This window comes from Eurosta solidaginis, chromosome 2 (genome assembly GCF_040869045.1).
Source record: "Eurosta solidaginis isolate ZX-2024a chromosome 2, ASM4086904v1, whole genome shotgun sequence".
Lineage (NCBI taxonomy): Eukaryota > Metazoa > Arthropoda > Insecta > Diptera > Tephritidae > Eurosta > Eurosta solidaginis.
This window is the reverse complement of record NC_090320.1, coordinates 135,804,882-135,823,650: the sequence shown is the minus strand read 5'-3', so window position 1 is coordinate 135,823,650 and position 18,769 is coordinate 135,804,882. Positions and strand designations below refer to the sequence as shown.

The following is an 18,769-nucleotide window of genomic DNA, read 5'->3' as shown; positions in this document are numbered from 1 at the left end:
TGCTGATGGCAAAGACGAGAGTAGCCCCGGTCAAAACCAAACGTTCCCTCGACTTGAATTCTGCGGTGCAGTTCTACCAGCAGAAATAATAACTATCAAATATTAAAGTAACCCTCTGGACCAGGGATAGGCAAAACGGCTCGTATGCCGATTCAAAATAAATTTGCTTAAAAGCATATTTTGTGAATATGTCACTTTAATTATCATATTGAAATCTTAGTTTCGACATTTCTGTTTTCGGAATTGGAAATTTCTGTTTTCGAAGCTCAAAAGAAAGATTTCTGCTGTCGAAATGCGAAAATGTTATTCTCAATGTTGAGAATTTAATTTGAATAGCTTTTCGTTTCAATTTCAGTTAAGAACTTTGAAACGAATCTGAATGTATGGTGATAGTGCGATGGCATAAATTTGAATTAAATATTAAATCCAAATAGAAATAACTTTCGAACCGAATGTACGAAAGGAAAATTTTGAATATTTTTCGATTAACATAAATCAGGTTAACAAATTACCGTTGGACTACGTTAGACGCGTCGGTTGTTTCTTCTTGTATGCTTAATCAGAGCAGTCTTCATAATTTTAGCAAATATTCCGGCGTTGTTTAGTCCTCACTTAAGTTTTTTCTCTTCGAGTGTGATAGCCTGAAATGAGTATGCAAATGTGTTACTCATATTTCTTAACAACAATTGAATAAAATAAAATACGCATATACGTATCGCAATATATATATATGCGACTAAATCTTACCGACTAGCAACAAGGTAGGCCTGAAAGGTGTAGCTTCGTAACGCCTCTGTGTTATAACTGTGCAGACGGATTTTGCCATCGCGTTGGCAAATAAACAATTTGTTCCTATTATAATTTGGGAAAAGTTAAATTAAAGGGTTATCTTACTGTTATTTCACAAATATGAACTTCAATAACAAAAGACCAGCTCTTCAAAATTCGGCAAGCTTCAACGCGGCGACCGCAGCAACCAACTCTTATAGCAGTGCCCCCAATACGCTCCAACATCAACTCTCTAACAACAGTACAAACGGCATAGCAAGCGGACTGGCGCCATAGGAAACGATCCACGAGTGACATTGCTACCAGAAATTGCCGATATAATGCGCAGTTTCGGTGACAGCGATCAACCACGCATAGAAAATGTCAAATTGGTGGAACATATACTGCAACCACAATTAAGTAGTATGTTTAATGAAGCCTCTTTGGTTGCAACAAAAATAGTCCCTGTCCAACACAGGCTGACTTTGTTACACTTTGATATGGAGCACTCGTCAACTGAAATTTGCGATAAACGAGGCTTCAAAAGCTTATAGGCCGTTTTTCATCCGACAGCCGATACAGTGCGATTTTCTTTTTAGCCGGCATAATAATGTTTACCCTTTTCCTTTAACACTGCGTGAAGACAAGAGTTACAAATTAACCTGCCGATAACAAAATATTGTTTTTTCGTATTTTGAAACCGTTGCATAATGGAATCATTACCAATTTTTGTTGTTATATCGGCCTACTGATTTGTAAGATCGCGAGTTTGAATCGAGCTCAAGGCCTAACAATAATTATTTTATCATTATTATTGTTATAATAAAAAAAAAAAAAAAGGAATCATTACCTTTAGAATTCTCTTTAGCTCTCAAATTTTGCTGCCGTACGTCACAACCAATAGAGTCGCTGTTAGCCGAATTATAAAATAGCGTTTGCAAAATTTTATAATCTTTTTTAAGACAGACCATACAAAATATATCCAAAATTTTTGCTAACGTATAGGGTTTATATTTCTGAGTCGAAGACTTTAAGCTCGTCAATGAAAATCGTAATTTTCGTATAAACCCTTTGAAACCTACATTATTTGTATGGAAACTTTCATGTTGTAAACGCACTATATCTTCCACAATTGTAAAAAGTAACCCCATCAAATAAATTATCTGGTATGCTCGAAATACTCAACAACGCTTGTGTCAATTCAATTCGAAAATCGTGAGCGCACAAAACATAATGCAGCCAACTTTCATACCCGTTCGCAACGATGCGCCAATAAACACCACATTAATTCACGTATGCACTCCAAAAAGGGGCATGACGTAATTGGCTCATCCCTCTCAATCTCAACACGCTTGGGTAAATGCTTAATTTTTGAAAGAAATCAAAAAAAAAAAAAACGCGTATTAGTACGTGATACAGAATTGCGTGATGCCTTGTCTCCTTATCATAACGAAATTCGGTTAAAGTCTACTTGAGGGGCCGACTGCTAATACGCTATCAAAAATATCGAGAGAGGTGTCAAACGACGCGTATTGACATCAGTATTAATAATCCGATGGCGGAAAATACAAATTTTATCTCGTTCAATAGATATTACCGAAAAACCGAAAAATGGCCCGCGGGTCCCTCCGAAACCGGGGGTGTGATCCATAGTATTTTTGCGCATAACTCCTGCATTGGCGGCCTTCGGCCACGCTTATAAAAAATCACCCAGAGTGGGTCCAACACCGGTTTGGAGACCAAAACTTTATCAGCGCAAAACACTTATGTTCACAATTTGTGGGTACAACAACCATATGAAAATCACCAACTTCAACTGCAGATATCTCCGGACAGAGATTTTTCTTTTCCGCCTTCGGATTATTGTTGTCGATGTCAATACGCGTCTTTTGACATCTCTCTCGATATTTTTGATGCGTATAAGCAGTCGACCCATATTGACTACATTGAAGCGCATCGAAAATCATGACTGGAGTGAATTCAATGCAGCCTTTAAGTTATTTGGTGCCTTAAAACCGAAAATCATTGGTCAGAAACCTGCTAAAGATTATGACGAATCAGCGGAAAATGAGAATAATGAAATAACATATGATGAACTTATAAGTAAATTACCAACAGCTTGTGATTATATGCTCGAGTACTTTTCAACAAAGAAGCAGCAGCGGCAGTGTACCACCAACTTTAATGAGACGATACAGCAGAATTTTGGTAACCTCAGCGCCATTGAGCGCATACTTTAGACGATTTCTCAAGAAATTCATTGCCCGATTATTTACAGCGCCGGTAGTACCATATGAAGAATTTCGCAGTGTTCTTTTGTCTTACTACTATTGCTCATTGAAATATTGTAACCGCATACCTGAAAATAAAAGGAGAAATTAATTAATAAAAAAGATAACCAAGTCTGCATGTGTACGCACCACCGCGTGTTTTTAAATTAATGACCTTTTGCTATTCAGCAAATGAAAAAGCGTAGCAAATGTAAAAATTTCTACAGTCAATGCACTGCAATACCGATGTTAGGCCACATGCGCTGAGCATATCGCGCACTACATATCTCTATCAATCAGTCATTTGGTCGAGATTTAAAATACTTAATTCTACGAATGTCAACATTATCAACAATACACGTAGAAAATAATGTTGAATGGTGAAAATGCAACTGCACAAGCAGTTTGTTTTTTAATTCATTTTCAGCCAAGTTGCAAACCGTTCGGTGTGATGGTCACTTGTGGTGAAACTAAAACACACCACAAATTATGTAGCACCAGATTCAGCGACATCGGCCGACAAAAGTCGAATTATTTCACGTAAAATACTAAGGCACCATCTACATTGAATGCATGGGTGCTAAAATCAGTGTTTTCCTTTCTTTGCGCACATAAGTATTTCCTTAGTGCCTTTAAAATTTTATTTCAATAAGTTTTTCTTTCTTTCTTTAGAGAATATATGCGGGATATATTTGTCTTTACGCCACCCAAATACCATTGGCCACCCAACCAGCTCAATACGACGATAATACTAAACGCTCCCACTTCCAGAAATGATTGGATTTACTCTGAAGCGCTATAAAACGGAGGCACGCGATATTGCCCAAACTGCTTGCCACCATTCCACCGCCTTGAGATATGTCCCCAGCAAGGATCGATGCTGACGCTGTAATGAGCAACATCATATGACGCTCCATATGGACGACGACCAGCCGCTGCCAACTCAATGAAAACGCGATGACAACGATGCGAGCTCGGAGGGAGTACTCTCCGTCCACGTTACCGAGCAAACCAAATCATGGGCCCAGCAAGTAGAAGAGGGAGGAGGAAGAAGAGAGGCTTACCAATGCAGCAACTCCAACGACACAACAGAGCGACTTAGAGGCGCAGCGATTCCGACCACCACTACGCCACGAGAGACCTGAGTTCCGCTCGATTATGCACCGCACCTTGGTGCGCCCACAAGGCGGGGATAGCGCGGAGACACGTCCTTTCCCCCCTACTGGTAAACAGCGCGACGACGCGGTCCGTCCCGCTCGTCACGACGATTTGCTGGGAGGGCGCCCCAAATAAAATACGCAACAACCACAAGTATCTCGTTCGGCAACACCAATTCCCTACGGGCTTCAGGAGTTGCCGACTCCGCGCGCCATTCGTGGTGCAAAGTAGTCCTGAGAGGGAAGTATGGGGCAGCTGGGAAAGTTATGACATAAGCCATTGTAGTGGCGAACTATGCCAGAATGAATCCACCAGCGAATATGGACCCGTCGGTAGCTGCCATATTGTAGTGTATGAAGCTGGCCGATTCGACGTTCTACTAATCGTCACCGGTGCTGCTCACTTTGGGCGGTCGACTGTCTCGTTGTGACTGGAGCCCACCCAATATAAACATTTTAGTCTATTTCAATGCGTATACTCTTATACCTACTTAAGTAAATACTGCACGGAATTCAAACCACGTACTTGTATTTCATAATTTCTTTTCTCTTTCCACAGGAGAGCGAAACGTGAGGTCAATTATACGGCGTCCGCATCTGCACATCGATGCATCGCCTAACTGGACGTGCGATGACGTGGCATTCCTTTTTTCTTTTGTTGCTTACGGCAACAAGACCTATATATATCTGCCCCCCTCGTAACATAAGAAAAAAACACAATAACTCTTAAAACAATTTTTTGATGGGCGCTCACTAAGATGTTTTACTGAAAGTTATTTTGGAGCACCACTGTATGCTAAAGGCTGGTCAGCGATTAGCGGGCAGTAAACAAAGCAGAAAGCAAAGGACACACTTGCTAATAGCAGATACCAACAAAATCGTATGCAGTTAAACAATAATTATTGTGAAAGTTTATAATCAAACAATCTAAATCATTAAAAATGCACAAAATGCCACAATATGTATTGCACCTTTACCAATATTTTATAAGCTAATAACTGGACTGTATAGAATGAAAACAATTTATATGCAGAATTTACGTTGTTTACAAAAGTAAAAATAATAAAAGATTACAGAGCGATCAAAAACACGTCCGCGCAATAGAAAGGTTAACATAAATATTGTCTTGTAAATTTTATGCCAATACAAAACACGTTATTTAAGAAAGTACCCTCATCATATTAAAACATATGAAGTATCATCTGAAAGCCTGGATTTTAAGACCCTAGCAGAGCTGACATAGTCATACTGCCTTATTGGTGCCTTAACTGAAAATGTGATAATTTCATAAAAAGAATAAAAATGCAAAAAAATGAATAGCAAATGGCACAATTAAAAAACGCTGAGGCATAAGGTATCCGAAGCAAAAAATAAAATATCAAATAGATTCACCATTGGTAAGACTTAGATTAATTGGTTGGCTATGGTATGGTTAGAACTAGGGCGTTATAGTACAGCACCATTGACCAATTACATAGATTTTCATAAGTTTGGTTGGATCAGCTGTTTTATATAGTTATGGATATTACAAGTTTGACAAGCCCTTTAACTTCTTACATATAAAACCGGAAGTTGAGAAACATCTTTTAGTCTCCACTAAAAGGGAATTGTTGATAGCATGTTACACAACAGTTCTAAATTTACACCACATGATCCACCCGATGGAAAGATGTATATTTGCTTTGAAATCAGATCATTGCGTTTTGTAACGTCTAAAGAAAGCTGTACTTTACTCGAAAAAGATAATTTGCTTTGATTTTAAAATAAGATCTCTGCAAAAATGAACAAGAGGGACACTCAATTAAAGTTTTTTTTAAATTTGCAATATAAGATGCATATTTTCTTAGCCGGAATCCCGGGATTTCAGGATGGGAAAATGGATTGGGGAATTCGAGGTTTCCGACACTCGATGCCTTAGTGTTGTCCATTGGCTGCTGTTAAGTGACCTAGGTAAACTACTTCCGGTCGAAAAACACTATACACCGAGGATCCCGGGTTCGAGTTCCGGGCAAAGCAGCATCAAAAATTTAGAAACAAGTTTTTTCAATTAGAAATAAGTTTTTTTTCTACCATGAAATGCTTCTTAGTGAAAACTCATGTGCCTTGCAGATGTCATTCGGAGTCGGCGTAAAACATGTAGGTACCGTCTCGCCAATTTGTAGGAAAAGTTAAAAGGAGCACGGCACAAATTCGAATAGAAGCTTGGTCTAAAATCTCTTCGAAGGTTGTCGGGCCTTGCATTTATTTATTTTATAAAGTTTTCTAATTGTATTTGCGTAATCTTTTAAAAACTTTAATTAAATGTATATTGTGCTCCTTAAGACTTGCACTGAAAACAATTATATCAAGAATGCAATTGATGACATCCTTTGGACGCTATTTCCTTAAAATTTTAAACAAAATGGTAAACGCTTCAAATGGAAATGACCATGCTCTGTTGACAAGGCTGCTAACGGTCTCGATTTCGAATGGCAACCTGCAATTTTATTATTTACATTTAGTAATTTATCAACTGTTGTTATCTCCTGCTCAAAAAATATTCCTTGTGAATTTTTCTCCATCCAGATGAAGGATGTCCTAAATTCTTTACATATCCTTGAAACTTAGATTACCACTTCTTCATCTAAATTGTCAAATTTTATTTCTTTAGCCTTTTTAAATCTGTCTTCATCCGCTAAACTCCTACAAAGTAGTATACCATAACATCTTTATTCGTTCAACACCCAGGCTATCCGTTCTTGTATCACTTCTTTATTTTTTATCTTTACTTGTTTATTCCCATCCGCTACAAAAACGCCTTTTCTAAGTTCTTTACCTATTACTACACAATCTTCTTTTATAGCACTTTCTATCAGAGAGTAGTGCATCTTCTGCCGCTATTCCCTGCATGGTTGCTGCATACGCCCCTTCCACAACGTGTGCTACAATAATTTTTATTGTATTTAATTTAGCGAGACTAGCTCATATTGCTTTATACAATGGTTTTTGTTATTGATATTAGAGAAAAATTGCAAAGATTTCAAATGGCGATGGTTACTAGGACATGTTTCTGAATTTCACTTCTTCTTCAGCTAGCTTCTCGGGAGTTGAGTACTGAACTCGAATCTCCAACATTCATACCAGTGTAAACGCAGATGCCTTTAACAACTCAGCAATATGAATGCCCCGCTGCTCAACTTGCAATTGGTCTCTATACATTGCCTTTGTTGGTATTCCTTTTATTCATCATTTTCTAGGTACATACTAATCTATATGTTGTTTAACCCCAGAAAGATAACGTACGTCGAAACGACGTACACATTTTTTTTTACGCTCTCACACTTTTATTTGTTTACTGAGCAACTTCCGGTGCTTATTTATCTCACTCGGTAGCAGCAGCTTATTGGTGGTGGTCAATTTTTTGCGGTGAGTATTTTCTTATCTGAGTTATGATCAAATCGTACGTCGAAAAGACGTATCGTTATCTTTAGTGTGACTTTTTGGTTTTTCAATCGCATGTATGTTTTATTTGCTTTTTTGTGTTCGGCTTACTAGATTAGTGATTGGTTTTTAGATTTAATTTGCTAAAATATATAATGGCATCTTCAAATTCACTTGATGACTCCAAATAGCTGCTCCTTTGGAAGAGTTAGATAATGAATCGATTTCATCTGATCAAGGAAGTGAAACGGAGGATGTAGAACTAGAGGACAATGTTCAAAGTGATTTTGAAGATCAGTTCGTTGACAGTCCAAATGAGAGTATGACGGGATCTGAAACACCTAATACAATTACTTCTGATGGACGCATTATACCAGATTCCGTACCAACGATAAGGAGTAAAAGTGGAAACTGTTGGAGTTCAACAAAAGGAACTAGTTCTTCCCGATACGCAATGATAAACATAGTTCGAACTGCAAGAGGACCTACCCGGCAGAACAAATCGTTTTATGAACCTTTGGAGTGCTTCAACATATTTTTTACGGATGAGATTATTTCAGAAGTGGTTCGCTGGACAAACACCGAAATTATACAAAATCGTTGTCACGATATTACTTCTGCCACATTTAAAGAAACAAACGTCGATGAGATACGTACTTTAATTGGAATACTAACACTGACCACGGTTTTAAAAGACAATCACCTTACTACTGAAGAATTGTTCAATGCATCATACTGTGGAACAAGATATACGGCTACTATGAGCAGAGATAAGTTCGACTATCCGATCAGGCATCTAAGAATGGATGACAAAGCATTACGCCCATCACTTCGACCAAACGATGCATTCACTCCTATCACAAATATATGGAATATTTTTATAAAACAGTACCAATCTAGCTACATCCCTGGCTCACACACAACAATCGACGAACAGCTTTTGGGATTCCGTGGACGATGCCCTTTTAAAATGTTTATTCCTAATAAACCGAAAAAGTATGGAATCAAAATACCTATGATATGCGACAGTTCTACAAAATATATGTTTAATGCAATTCCGTATCTTGAAAAAACAACGACAACCAGCAATCTTCCTTTAGTTGAGTACTATGTAAAAGAACTTTCACGGCCTATACATGGTACATGCAGATGTATTACCTGCGATAATTGGTTCACATCGATCCCACTTGCTAAAGATTTGTTAAAAGAGCCCTACAAGCCAAAGCCGTCGAAAATGGTATACCTGCTGTCATCTAATAATGAAAAGGGTACTGTTGATAACACAAGTGGAAAACCAGATATGATATTGTACTACAACCAAACGAAAGGGGGGGAGACACTCTAAATCAAATGTGTTCCGTAATGTCGTGTTCGCGAAAAACTAATAGGTGGCCGATGGCAGTTTTTTATGGCATGCTAAATATAGCATTCGTTAACTCATATGTAATATATTGCCATAACATGATAAGTATTAACCAGAAACCTTTAACACGTAAGGATTATATGAAAAAACTCTGTGCTTCGCTAATAAATCCATGGATGAAAAAAAGACTTGAAGTACCCACATTGTCAAGAACTTTGCGCAACACTATTGAAGTCGCTTTAGAAAATTCCGGCGACGTAGTCAGTGCTACCCAACAAGAAGACCCAATTGATATTGGGAATGATCCCGAAGGTAGTAGCAATCCGAAGTAGTAGCGGTTTTTGTCCTTCCAAAATAAGACGCATATCGAAAAAAGAATGTGTTAAGTGCGAAAAGCCCGTGTGTGGGGAGCACCAGAATCAAGTTTGCAACGCGTGCATATAATATTGCTTGACTTTATTTTTTTTTGTTCTAAAACAATATTGTAAACAAAATAAAAAAAAAATTTTTAGCCTAGATTTAAGAACGGAAATTGTACCTTTTTCTGAAGACTGCCTTATTTTTGCTACTTTTTATGAAAAAAAGAATTGCTTTATAAATTTTATGTTATCTTTAATTTTATGATTACATGTTTCAAAATGGACTGAAAATGAATGAAATAAATGATCTCAGTTAAAACACAAACAATTTTTATATTTTTAGGTGTATAAGCTGTGCATACAACACTTTTCGCTAGGCCCTGCAGATTCAAAGATAACGAACAATCATTACGAATATAAAAAAATGTGTACTTTGGGAGGGCGGATCTCGAAAACTTTTTATTTTTTTCTCTCTAAGCTCTGTTTTATTGCAGAAAAATAAGCTTTTATTCAATAAAATCGATGAACTAATACAAAAGTTATAAGCATTCAAATAAATATATCCATATAGTAAAACTTAAGAACCCTACAAATAATAGCATATGTACATATGATTCTGTCTTAACTCTATGATCTTATTTTATAATTGAAAAAGTTATGTGTCTTGTTTTGAGGCTTATTTAGATTAGGATCGGTTTCTCTTATGAGAAACCAACAGTAGTCACCTATCATAGCGACATCCCAGAATCCTTGATATCGACTTTCAATCATTTTCATTTGCTGGTGAAACCTTTCGCCATGCTCGTCACTTTCGTCGTCAAGATTTTGCGAGAAAAAATGTAAATGGAAGTGTAGAAAATGAATTTTTAAAGACATATTTACTCCTGAAAGAAAATAAAAAAGTATATTAGATAAATACATAAGTGACACATTAGTATATAATTTTCTTAGGCTGGATTTATCTTTCAATTCAGAACAAATTTTTTGTTTACATTTTTCTCGTTCTTGTTTGTTCGGAACTGGACGATGAATTCAGATTTAGGGCTATATATTCTCAGGTAAATTTAAAAATTTTCATAAAAATTTTTTGTTTATCGGGCAGATAGGTTTTAGAGTTAACTGAGAAAACGGTCTTAAATATGTTTTTTTATTTACCCATTTCCGCATAGCTTTTGGTTAAGTCGTTCACTATCATCTCGTAGTTAGGACTTTTGTGTTTGCCTAAAAAAGAAGTAACGACCTTTTCAAAAGAAGCTTCGCCTTCTTTGTACAAAGCTTTGACAATGTTTTTGATAAGGCCGAGCGGAGCGGAGGTAAAATTATTTTTTCCTTCTTTATAAGTGGGGAGTTTTTATGTTATCCACCCCAACTTGAAACTTGATTCGTTCTGGCCAATTCTTTATGATGTAATGGTCTCGGCTATCCCATTTGCATAGAACAGTATTTTGTGTATCCACTTTGTAGACCACATAGTATTCCAACGACTTTAAGTTCGGCACATATTTTCCAATCATTATCTTCGTATTTGATTAATTTGAGCAAGTTTTGCATTATCTCATACTTTTCCTGGTTATTCACTGCATGCGCGATTGGGATAGATGGTTTTGGTTGCCAATATGCAATAATACGGCCTTTAAACTTAATTTATTACCGTCTATGAACAATCGCCACTCTTTTCAATCATATGGTTCACCAAACTGTTTGAATAGACCAGCAATGTCTTTGCAGTAACAAACACTGTCCTCCTTCGTATAGTACTTGGAAAATTGTTCGTGACGAGTTCTATAATATGTTACCTTAACATCTGATGAAACAAGTTTAAATTCTTGCATACGAGAGGCGTGTAGTTCGCTCTTTTCCTTAGAAAATTCCAACCCCCTTATCCAATAATTGAGTTGTGCTTGTGACAAAGAGTTATTTCATTTTCCGTTTGAAATCCAGTACAACATGATGTCGCGTAATCAGATACTGCTGTTGACAATGAAACTGGAGCTGGAACTAAAGTTAAATTTGATTGTGGCAATGTAGCTTCCGTTGAATTTAGTTCTGGTAATGACACTGTAGATACGCTCGCATAGATTACTTTTCTGGACTTTCCAACCCCAAGTACTTTTGTAGCACAAATATAGCAGTCCGTCGAATGGCACGTTGGTTCCCTCCACTTCACTGGAGTAATAAATTTCATATGTCGGCTAAATAGATAGTTTCAGAAATCATCAGATATGCATTAAAAGGGAGCAAATTTCTAATTTTTACAACGCACCCTTTTGCTCCGGTTTCCGATAAAATCAATTCGACTCGACATGTGGTGCACACAGTATTCGGTGTCCTTCGTTTTTTTATTGTTTTTAGGCTCAATTCCAAAATACTTATAGTATGTAACTTTCAAGGGATTTGAAAACACACGTCGCATCCTTTTAACGATAAATTGACCGCAGATGAAACAGAACATATCTGGATCATTTGTACACTCAAACTCTCGCGCCCTTTTATTCATATTATATTTTTAAGTAAATGACGGGTTATAAACTGCAATTATAAACTGAACAGTATCCGGCGAGCCTTGCAGATATTATGAAGGAACAAGGCGCATGTACTATTATTTATACTTAGATCAAGTAAAAATTCAAGCTTACCTAGAAAAAAGGTTCCCTAGTTCTACAAAGAAAACACTACCTGCCTTAAAAATATGCTCTTGCTTGAAATGTACCTGGGTTTGAGAAAACGACACTAACAGTTTTTTGTATCTAATAACCCTTCGAAAATCTACCTGCTAACTAACTTATATACGAATATTAACACATATGCACCAGTAGGGTACTTCAGTAGTAAATGGATATATTCCCAGCAAAAACTGCCTAACGCATTCACGTATACAAATGCAAAGTCTTGAGCTGTCATCTCCTCTACAACAAAAAAAAAGATTGTTCTTGATATGGCGGAACTATACAAGGTCGTAGCACGGTGACAGCTGATTGTTCTTTTTTAATATGATTTGATACATCAACTTCCGGCGTATTACGATTTTGACATTAGTCCATCGATTTACAAAAACAAAGTACATGAAACTTTTATTTATGTTTGTAGGTATGTCACCATATACATTACCTTGTATGGTTTCGACATGGTTCTGGCTGGACGTCAAAGAAGGAAGGCGAGATATCATTTTTGCATTATTGTCTATTGTATGCATTCACACTAATTTGTTTTGATTTCTTGACAGATTGCACGCGTCAAAAAATATTAATAGTATTCAATTTAATTAATAGTTTAGTGCACGTGTAAATATATCAAATGGGTCTGACGAAAAAGTACTTGGCTTATAGGCCTATAGACAGTTTTAATATTATCAATAGTGGCCGATCTAATGGAAATGTTGTTGTATATATAATAAAATTGAAGACCGATATGCACTGGCCGCAGCTGCTGAAAATGTTATTATTTGCAATTTGGGGTAATAGTTGGACTGCAAATTATTTATGTAATTAAACTGAAACTGATTTTGCGTTTACATTAGATTGGGTGAACGTGCATTGACGCTGCGTCGTGATAAGCAGGAAAATACCGCACTACGTGCCTCACCCGATCGCATACATATTGACGGAGTTTTTGAGCTTTTTGACTTGTGTGCCCCCCAACAATCTCTATGCACATTGGCATTGCATAAGAGTGTGGTGTCCGTCCTACGCTTCGATGATATGGGCATACGATGATTGAGCGGCTGCCTTAATACCGAATTAATTGTCGTGGATATTGTAGAACACGGGAAAAATATACGTGAGGATTTGTCACTCTGTCTTAACAAACTGATGTAAACTTTTTGAATTTCTCACGCATAGTTTTTGTAGTACTACGGATAGCTTAATGCATTATATAACAAGTAGCGTTGAATGCTTATAAATTTTGTATTAGTCCATCGATTTTGTTGAATGGCTGCTTATTTTCTTTGTAATAAAACAGAGCTTAGGGAGAAAAAAAATCTGCAAAAAAATAAAAAGTTTTCGAGATCCTTCCTCGCAAAGTACACATTTTTTTATATTCGTAATGATTGTTCGTTATCTTTGAATCTGCAGGGCCTAGCGAAAAGTGTTGTATGCACAGCTTATACAAGTTTTATTACCTTTTAAAAGCTTAAAACCATTTTGGAATTTCTCAATTCGTTCTGGAGATATATACACTCATGGACAAAATAATAGGTGTAAACAGCTTTGGTTCTCTATCATTTCACTGAAAGAAAAAGACTGCTAAAATCAACCGAAATACGGGTCAATTCAACCGAAATTTCCGTCAATTTGTATCCATCGCAACCAGATGTTGAATCAACTGCGCACAAATCGTTGATTCGTAATTGACCGTTTTAGTAGTCAAATGAACAAAAAAGTTGTGAATAAATATAAGGCGCGATAACCTCCGAAGAGATTTTAGGCCGAGCTTCTCTTCCAATTTGCGTCGAGCTCCTCTTGATTTTCCCTACAAATTGACCGGACGGGACCTACATGTTTTATGCCGATTCCGAACGGCATTTGCAAGGCAGATAAGTTTTCACTGAGAGCTTTTCATGGCAGAAGTACACTCGGAGCGCTTGCCAAACACTGCCGAAGGCCGACCCCGCTTAGAAAAATGTTCTTCTAATTGAAAAACCTTATTTCTAAAATTTTGATGTTGCTTTGCCCGGGGTGCGAACCCAGGGCATACGGTGTGGCAGGCGGAGTACACTACCATCACACCACGGTGGCACTTACTAACCGAACGTCAATTGGGCTACATCAAATATGCTGGCATACATTAAATATTATACACTTTATTATTTGGTTTTATTAAACGCACTATCACCAAATTTTATCTTATACTAGCAGACCCGGCAGACGTTGTTCTGCCCTAAATTTGTATATCTGCATACATTTTAATAAGCTTCCGTCTAACTCTCCCTCGCCCCTCTACACTTTTTCCCAATCTTTGTATTCACTCCTCCCTCCGTATTTTTCGCTTCATCTATCTCCATCTTCGTCTCATTCTATCTCTTTCTCAGTCTTCTTCTCCTCTCTTTTCTCTTCTCTCAAGTTTTTCTCATTCTTCTTCATATCCTATTGCCAGTCCCAGAGGGTGGTATGTATTTTGTTCCAGTCCCATTCCGAGTCTCAGTCCCAGTCCCACTCCGAGTCTCAGTCTCAGTCCCAGTCCTAATCCCAGTCCCAGTCCGTCTCTGGCCTACTTCCCGGAAAAAAGCATCGGAAATACTAATATAGGCATATTTATATACCAAATTCAGGCAAATCGAATAGGACGTATGTAAATAGGTATGTAGGTATTATTAATTCATGTCTTTATTTCGGCTTCGCATGCATATTTATCAGTTTTGCCAGGTTGATGCGACTAAATCGAATATCACAATGAAAATTACTTAAAAGCTCTCAGCAGCAGCTTTCATTTGATATCCAAAATACACACACATTCTAGGGGTGCCCGGGTCCACGTTTTGGCCTATATCTCGAGACCCTAGTCACCAATAGGTATGAAAACTAACCTGTACTAAAGCACTCATCAACAGCTTTCATTTGATATCCATATTGTATAAACACATTCTAGAGGTGCCCTGGTCCACGTTCTGGCCTATATCTCGAGACCCTAGTCACCGATAGGTACGAAAACTACTCTGTACTAAAGCACTCATCAACAGCTTTTATTTGATATCCATATTGTATAAACACATTCTAGGAGTGCCCGGGTCCACGTTTTGGCCTATATCTCGGGACCCTAGTCACCAATAGGTATGAAAACTACCCTGTACTACAGCACTCATCAGCAGCTTTCATTTGATATCCATATTGTATAAACACATTCTCGGGGCACCCGGGTCCACTTATTGTCCTATTTCTCGAGACCCTAGTCACCAATATGTATCCTGGTCCACTTCCCGGAAGAAAAATTATCCGACATTTTATTCTAGATATAACGCTACCTACATACCAAATTTCAGGCAAATCGAGCCATATATACGACAGTTTAGAATAAATCGGTCCCTGGTCCACTTCCCGAAAAAAAAACTTTTCACACTCTCCGGGTTCCTATTAAGTTATCCTAAAAATTTCATGGCAATCTTTCAATCCGTTCTCGAGTTATGGAAAATTCTCGTGTCACAATGTTCGCTTCCGTACTCCTCCGAAACCGCTTGACCGATTCGCATGAAATTTTATGAGTATGTTGAGTAGGTATGAGAATCGGCCAACATCTATTTTTCATACCGCTGGGAGACTAGGGCCTCGAGATATAGCCTAAAACGTGGACCCGGGTACCCCTAGAATGTGTTTATACAATATGGATATCAAATGAAAGCTGTTGATGACAGCTATAGTACAGGATAATTTTCATACAACTGGAAGGCTAGGGTCTGGAGATATAGCCCAAAACGTGGACCCGGGTACCCCTAGAATGTGTTTATACAATATGGATATCAAATGAAAGCTGTTTATGAGTGCTATAGTACAGGATAATTTTCATACAACTGGGAGGCTAGGGTCTCGAGATATAGCCCAAAACGTGGACCCGGGTACCCCAGAATGTGTTTATACAATATGGATATCAAGTGAAAGCTGTTGATGAGTGCTATAGTACAGGATAATTTTCATACAACTGGGAGGCTAGGGTCTCGAGATATAGCCCAAAACGTGGACTCGAGTACCCCTAGAATGTGTTTGTACAATATGGGTATCAAATGAAAGCTGTTGATGAGTGCTTTAGTACAGAGTAATATATTATACCGCTGGGTGACTAGGGTCTCGAAATAGTAAAAGACTTCGTTTATATGGGAACCAGCATCAACACTAGCAACAACATCAGCACTGAAATCCAGCGAAGAATCAATCTTGCCAATAAATGCTACTTTGGACTAGGTAGGCAATTGAAAAGTAAAGTCCTCTCTCGGCGAACGAAAATCATACTCTACAAGTCACTTATCGTAGCCGTCCTGCTATATGGGGCAGAAGCATGGACCATGACAACAGCAGATGAAGCGGCTTTGGGAGTGTTCGAGAGAAAAGTTCTTCGAAAGATTTATGGACCTCTACGCGTTGGCGATGGCGAGTACCGAAGAAGATTTAATGATGAGCTGTACGAGCTATACGCAGACATCAACATAGTCCAGCGAATTAAAACGCAGCGGCTGCGCTGGCTAGGCCATGTTATGCGAATGAAAGATGATGCTCCGGCCAAGAAAGTGTTCCTATCGGAACCCGCCTATGGAAGCAGAGGTAGAGGGTGGCCCCCACTCCGTTGGAAGGACCAGGTGGAAAACGATTTAAACTCCCTTGGTGTGACCAATTGGCGCCGGTTGGCGGAGCGAAGGAGCGACTGGCGCGCCTTGTTGGACGGCCATAACCGTTTAGACGGTTAAGCGCCAATTAAGTAAGTAAGTAAGAATAGGGTCTCGAGATATAGGCCAACACGTGGACCCCGATACCCCTAGAATGTGTGGGTAATATGGATATCAAATGAAAGCAGTTGCTGAGAACTCTAAAGTAATTTTCATTGTGATATTCGATTTAGTTTAGCATCAACCTGGCAAAACGGATAAACATGCATGGGAAGCCGAAATAGAGACATGAATTAATAATACCCACATACCTATTCACATACGTCCTATTCGATTTGCCTGAAATTGGGTATATACATTTGCCTATATTAGTGTTTACTATCCTTTTTTCCGATCAGAGACGGCCTGGGACTGGGATTAGGACTAGTACTGGGACTGAGACTCGGAGTGGGACTGGAACAAAAGAGATAGAATGAGACGAAGATGGAGATAGATGAAGCGAAAACGACGGAGGGAGGAGTGAATAAAAGGATTAGGAAAAAGTGAATAGGGCGAGGGCAGAGTTAGATGGAAAAAGCTTTTTAAAATGTATGCAGGTAGGCCAAATTTAGGGCAGAACAAAGTCTGCCGGGTCTGCTAGTATTTTATAAATTATTTAATTTATAGTTTTGAACTTCGCTTTGCAAATAGAAATGAAAATAATAACACAAAACTGATTCTCAATTCTGTCAGTTGCAGCTCAGGTCATTCTCAATTTCTTCTCTCGCATGTAGTTGCCACACTTGATTGTTTCGAACAAAACTTGTATTATAAATGTTTGACGTAACATTTTAAAAAGAGTACTTCTAAGTTATATAAAAGTAAAAAATCAAATCGCAGGAAGGTAATTCACCACTGGAGTAACTTTACATGTAATTCGGCAAGTTTAATTTTCATAACACTTTAAGTTGAAACGATTCCAAAACAATTCAAACTTTTATGTTGTCGGAAACATCAACATTAAAAAAGGATGTTTTTTATTATCTTATTAAATTCGTTCGTGTGAGTGAAAATTCGTAAAAACTTGACAAAATATTACTAACTTTGGAAAAATCCTGTTCGTTCAAACAAAACTTTTGCAACAAGAGGGCGCAATTTTGCATTTCGCTTGCACGAATTGCAAAATTGTACCCGATAGATAGGTGTCCCAGTATCTCATAATTTTTGCACAGTACATTCAAAAAAGGGTTTTTTGTTTTGTATTGATAACTGAAAAACTAGTTTTTTGTTGTTTTCCCATTTTGTTTGTTTTTTCGATTTGATCGTTTTCTTATTTTGGTATTTTTTTTAACAAGTGGCACCATCGTCATAAGTACAAAGTAGAGAGCGCAGTGAGCGTAAAATTCTCTTTGAAATATGCTCATGTATTGACAGTTGATCGCCGTTGAAATGACCTGTAAGATGAGTTGTGTTAACAGAAAAATCTGTTAGATTGACCAGGAATCTGTCAATTTTACAGAATTTTGTTAACTTAAGAGTGTAACGTAGCGTTACAATAACATCACCCCCCTATATCTCCTTATTCACTTAAACCTGAACCTCCCTGTACTTATTCTTCTATAGCATAGATAACAACCACAATTGTAAATAACCACACACTACCAACGACTGATAGCAAACCAATGGTGTGTTCCGTCAACACACGAAAATCACAAGAAAGTCACAATAATGGTGTATTGGTTTCTCAACCAGTTTGCGGCACCACCCATATAAACAGCGAATTTGCATTTTTGCAAATCAGTCCTCGCAGGTGAGCCAGCGGGAGTGGTTGTCTTTTTAAAAACAAAGTAGCCACTCCGGCTAGCTAGCTGACTGGAAGGGGCGCTGTCATGGCGCGGTTCACCCTCCACCAGGGCTGGACGACGCGAGTGGTGTCTTCGGACTACTTTTCCCTCCGTCGCCCACCTTGGTGCTTGAGCGCCCGCTGCCTCAATGACCAAATACCCCTTTCCCCCTCAGCTCGGGCTGCGTGGCAGGGGCGCCGTCATGGCGCGGGTCACCCTCCACCGGGGCTGGCCTACGCGAGTGGTGTCTTCGGGCTACTTTTCCCTCCGTCGCCCACCTTGGTGCTTGGCGGCCCGCTG

General features: G+C 38.3%; 2 protein-coding genes across 3 annotated transcripts in view; both read left to right on the top strand.

Moving 5' to 3' along the window:
* Positions 1-4,735, top strand: part of LOC137240243 (aladin-like) — a 126,958-nt gene extending 122,223 nt beyond the window's left edge. For both annotated transcript variants that reach the window (XM_067766254.1, XM_067766253.1), the window contains exon 6: positions 3,711-4,735. The gene's annotated coding sequence lies outside the window, so the exon portion shown is untranslated. The remainder of the gene's footprint in view (positions 1-3,710) is intronic.
* The window catches only part of ClpP (Caseinolytic protease proteolytic subunit), a 130,815-nt gene that overhangs the window by 67,292 nt on the left and 44,754 nt on the right, over positions 1-18,769 (top strand). The window lies entirely within an intron of this gene.